Source organism: Lipotes vexillifer, unplaced genomic scaffold (genome assembly GCF_000442215.2).
Source record: "Lipotes vexillifer unplaced genomic scaffold, Lipotes_vexillifer_v1.1 scaffold368, whole genome shotgun sequence".
Classification (NCBI taxonomy): Eukaryota; Metazoa; Chordata; class Mammalia; order Artiodactyla; family Lipotidae; genus Lipotes; species Lipotes vexillifer.
Window position 1 is genome coordinate 223,632 of NW_006770215.1, and position 5,050 is coordinate 228,681.

At 47.0% G+C, this 5,050-nt stretch overlaps 1 pseudogene; it reads right to left on the reverse strand.

Moving 5' to 3' along the window:
• Window positions 1-1,775: 1,775 nt before the first annotated feature.
• On the reverse strand, window positions 1,776-4,282 carry LOC103078305 (ubiquitin-conjugating enzyme E2 R1 pseudogene; annotated as a pseudogene).
• Between the last annotated feature and the right edge of the window lie 768 nt (window positions 4,283-5,050).

The following is a 5,050-nucleotide window of genomic DNA, read 5'->3' on the forward strand; positions in this document are numbered from 1 at the left end:
CAGAAGACGCCAGATCTAGTGGAGTTATCAGGCTGTGTCATGGGATAAATATTGGGCTGTGGCCAATAGGTAAGTCTTGTGTCTGAAAGGTGGATATGTGACTTGCAGTATGGAGTTAAAACAACTGATTCAAAAGGTAGATTGTAATTATCAATAGCTTCCAGAGGAACAGACAAATAGCTTCCGGAGGAACAGACAAATCTAGAGATAAGTACGAAAAACAGTGTTCCAGATTTTGTACAGTCAATGATATATCAGCAGGACAACATATTTGAACCACTTACCTAAAAACAAAGATTAGATTCTCTGCTGTCTTCTGGACTCATTGATGACTGGCAGACAAGCATTTGCAGATGTCTTCTATAAATCAGTTCTCAAGGCACTGAGCTAATGAGAGAGGCTATAACTATGTTAGTTGCTTCTAGACCAAATATTATTATATAAAAAATTAATTTCTGTATCAGTTTGCTCCAAGAAATAGAACCAATAATACAAAACAAGTAGAAGCAGAACCAACACACACACACACACACACACACACACACACACACACACACAGCGATTTATTTCAAGCATTTGGCTCATAAGATTGCAGGGGCTGGAAAGTTTGAAATCTGTAAGGCCAGCTCACAGGCTGGAAACTACAGTCTCGTGACAATTTCTTCTTCCTCAGGGAGATTTCAGTTTTGCTCTTACGGTCTTTCAACTGATTGGCTCAGGCCCACCCAGATTATTGAGGATAATCTTCTTTATTTAAAGTTAACTAATTGCAGATCTTACCCACATTTACAAAATGTCTTCACAGCAACACCTAATTCAGTTTTTAACTGAATAACTGGGTACTATAGCCCAGCCAAGTTGACATATAAAGTTAACCATCACAACGTCCGAAAATCAATTGTAAAATTTATAGTTCAAAAAATAGATGCATGGGGCTTCCCTGGTGGTGCAGTGGTTGAGAGTCCGCCTGCCGATGCAGGGGACACGGGTTCGTGCCCTGGTCCGGGAAGATCCCACATGCCGCGGAGCGGCGGGGCCCGTGAGCCATGGCCGCTGAGCCTGCGCGTCCGGAGCCTGTGCTCCGAAACGGGAGAGGCCACAACAGTGAGAGGCCCACGTACCGCAAAAAAAAAAAAAAATAGATGCATGAAAACCAGTCTGTAAATGATTTCTAAATACACGTACTGGGCTTCCCTGGTGGTGCAATGGTTGAGAATCTGCCTGCCAATGCAGGGTACAAGGGTTCGAGGCCTGGTCTGGGAAGATCCCACATGCCGCGGAGCAACTGGGCCCGTGAGCCACAACTACTGAGCCTGCGCGTCTGGAGCCTGTGCTCCGCAACAAGAGAGGCCGCGATAGTGAGAGGCCCACGCACCGCGATGAAGAGTGGCCCCCGCTCGCGGCAACTAGAGAAAGCCCTCACACAGTAAACAAGGGCCCAACACAGCCAAAAAATTAATTAATTAAAAAACTATTAAATACACGTAGTTTATTGAGGATGTGTGCGAAAGAACTGAGGGGTATATCCTTTTGTAGGGAATATACATGTGAGAGTGGAGCCTTGCATGGGTTTAATCCAGAGGTTTTAAACCAACGACTCACAGAAACTGTGATAATCGCTAAGCAGTAGTTGAAGACCATAAGAGATTGCTCTAAGATTTCGCAACAGCATTCTGAGGCATAAAGTATTTAATATGACTAAGATATTTATATTACCTTTTTTTTTGAGGTACAATTTGTAAGTCTGTACGTGGGGAACGCCGTGTCAGGACCCCTCATTGCCCGGGGTCGTCCTCGTCGTGCCTGAAGCAGCTGTCGGCCTCGGCCTCGGCCTCGCCGCACTCCCTCGTAGTCGTCGTCCTGTGCAAGAGCTCTGAGCCCTGGTGGGTGCCGGGGCCTCAGTCGTCACGCAGGACTCGGCCAGTCGCAGGACTCGGCCTGTCGCAGGACTCGGCCTGCACGCCGCGCCGCTCCGCCTCCGCCTCGGTTCCCAGGACCTGCTTGCGAGTGACGTCCGTGTGCTCCCGGTACTGCCTTCGCTCGCTTCCCGCTTCCTGCTTCCTGCGCATCACGGAGGCGTCCAAGTTGGCAGGTGAGGCGCTACACTGGTGGAGGAGGGAGGTGGCGCTGAGGAGGGTGGCCCTGACGTTCTGGGTGGGGTCCCACGGCGCCGAGGGCAGCTCACCGCTCCGGGGGGGGGGGGTCACAAACTGAGTGACGGACCAGTCTCTAGATGTTGGGGTGCCATATCTTGATCAGGAACCGAAAGGCCGGCAGGGAGTAAGGAAGTCGATGGGGCTCTTGAGGCGCGCCTGGAAGTAGCCGCGTTTGTTGTGGGTGTTGGGAGGCCCGGAGATGGCCACGTCCCAGTTGTACAGGTCGACCCCGTCCAGCAGGGTCACCCGGAAGCCCTCCACCGGCTCCTCTTGCAGTCCCTCGAGCTCCAGGAGTGGCGCCTTCTGTGGTCTTAGGCACCAGCGGCCGGGCTATGGAGGTAGAGGCCGGGACCGGGGCCTGGGTGCGCAGGGCCGCGCGCCAGGTCGGCTGCCCAGGCGGGGCTGCCTTCCTTCTCCGCGCCGCCTGGGGCCCCCGGGCGCTCCACCTGCCTATGTTACTTTTATAGTAGTTTGCTTCTGTGTTTATAATTCACTCATTTTTTCAATAATTTTTGTGTACTTTTGTTGTATATATGTCCAGTGGCACTGACTCTCTTTAGTGTAAACCCATGGAAAATTGTTGAGTAGAGAAAATTTGCCTTCCGTCTGCCTGCCTTCACTCTACTCCTGTGGTTCCTCGTTTGCTCAGATTCCTATTATGTTAATTTTGTTCCCAGGCCTTACAGGTCAGGTTGCCTAGAAGCAAAGCTTGATAGACGGATTCTTACACACGTGTTTATTGTGGGAACGCTCTCAGGAGAAAGTGAGGGAAGCTGGATATGGTCGGGGGAAAAGAATCGGGTCTGGAGAGTGCCTAGTGTGATATCACTGTGAAGTTTTTAGGGAAAGGTACTATAGATTTAGTCCAGCTAGAGGCAGGCAGAGCAGTCCATTGAAAGTCTTTGGCCAAGTTCTACCCCAGGGAGATGGATGGGGCTGGCATGTAGTCTCCCAGTCAAACTGGCTTCTGTTTGGCTGAGGGAAATTCTCCAGATAGGGGAGCAGGTGTGAGTTGATATTTGCCAACACTCACATAAGCTAGGGAATGTGTACTCCTCACCTTAAGGGGTATTTGGGCAGGGTACCAATAGCATCGCTAGCGTACATTACAATCTTCTCTCCCTGCGCTACTAAGATCCACTTGCTGATTACATTAAATTTTTTCTATCCCAGGACCAGGTGGCTTCACTGGTCAAGTCTACCCAACATTTAAAGAAAAATTAACACCAGTCCTTCTCAAACTCTTCCAAAAAAATTGAAGAAGAGGGACCACTTTCAAATTCATTTCTTGAGGCCTGCATTAGCCTGATACCAAAACCAGATGAGAACAGTACCAGAAACAAAAGCTATAGGCTAATGTCCTTGATGAACACAGATGCAAAAATTCTCAACAAAACATTAGCAAACGGAATTCGACAATAAATTAAGTTACGTACACCATGATAAGTGGTATTCATCCCTTGGATGCAAGGATGGTTCAACAACCACTACATTAATAAAAGAAAAGATAAAAATCATACTATCATCTTAATACATGCAGAAAAAGCATTTGATGTGTAATGCCTGGGACACAAGCATGTGTAAATCTTTTAACTTCTTTCTTCTCATGATCTCATCCAAAGGGGAATTCTTTATTTAATCCCTGTTAGTCTGTCTGTCTCCATGTTGGTCCCATGAACAGACTGTCTTATTTATTAAGTTAGATATGGCTGTTTAAAAAGTTAATAGGGGGCTTCCCTGGTGGCGCAGTGCTTGAGAGTCCGCCTGCCGATGCAGGAGACGCGGGTTCGTGCCCCGTTTCGGGAAGATCCCACATGCCGCGGAGCGGCTGGGCCCGTGAGCCATGGCCGCTGAGCCTGCGCGTCCGGAGCCTGTGCTCCGCAAATGGGAGAGGCCACAACAGTGAGAGGCCCGCATAACGCAAGGAAAAAAAAAAAAAAAAAAAAAAAAGTTAATAGGTAGGAAGCAAGTAGTTTCAACCATTTTCTTATTTAAAGTAGTGATCTCTTGCTTCCATCTTAATATTTACTACCAAAAAGGTAATTGTTGTTGCTTATCATTTATTACCAAGAAGGACTCAAGCAATACTAACCATGTCCAGTTAAAACCTGGTAACAGGCAGACATTGCTATACCTTATTTGATCCTGAAATACGCAAATCTGAATTTATCCAAGCTGGAATATATGGCGTGAATTTGAAGGGATCTTTTTTGAGGAGCAAGGGTCAAATTTAGCTTTGAAGATGCTCTCTTAGCTCCCAAAAGATGACAATATGGTATGAGTTTTTGGGTAGGGATTCTGTCAATTTCCCCCTTCTTCTTTACACTGTTCAACGGCCTTCTAAAAGCCCACCCAATAAAGCTGGTTATTGTTCTTTTTATTCTTTTGTAATTCCCTCCACCTATGTAGTACCACCTTTCTTTTGGATAGCACAGATCTTCTCATTATTTAGTACCATGAATGATAACAGGTCTAGTAAATCAGGTGTGTCACCTGAGTAATTTCTTGGCATCCAAGAGCATGGCTACATAAGATGCTTGAGACTGGAGAACTCCCCTTCATAGCTTCTGTCATGGTCAGTTACTAGCATTAAATTGGGTATCTTTTTGATCATCATACGACAACCTAAGAATACATATTCCTGTGCTTCAGAGGGAGGGTTCTACTTCTTAGTCAAGGAAAGACTGGGACTATAAGAGTTGTGCCCTCAGAGTAAGTCTGGCAAACTCTCACCTTTACCCACTGCATCAATTTAGTTGATTTGCCATCTTGATGAGACTGCTCACAAATGTTTGCAGATAATTGGGCATCTGTGGTCAACCCAAATAATCCCTTCCATTCATCAGTATCTAGAACTAGTGATAAGACACCCTTACAGGCTTCCCTGGTGGCGC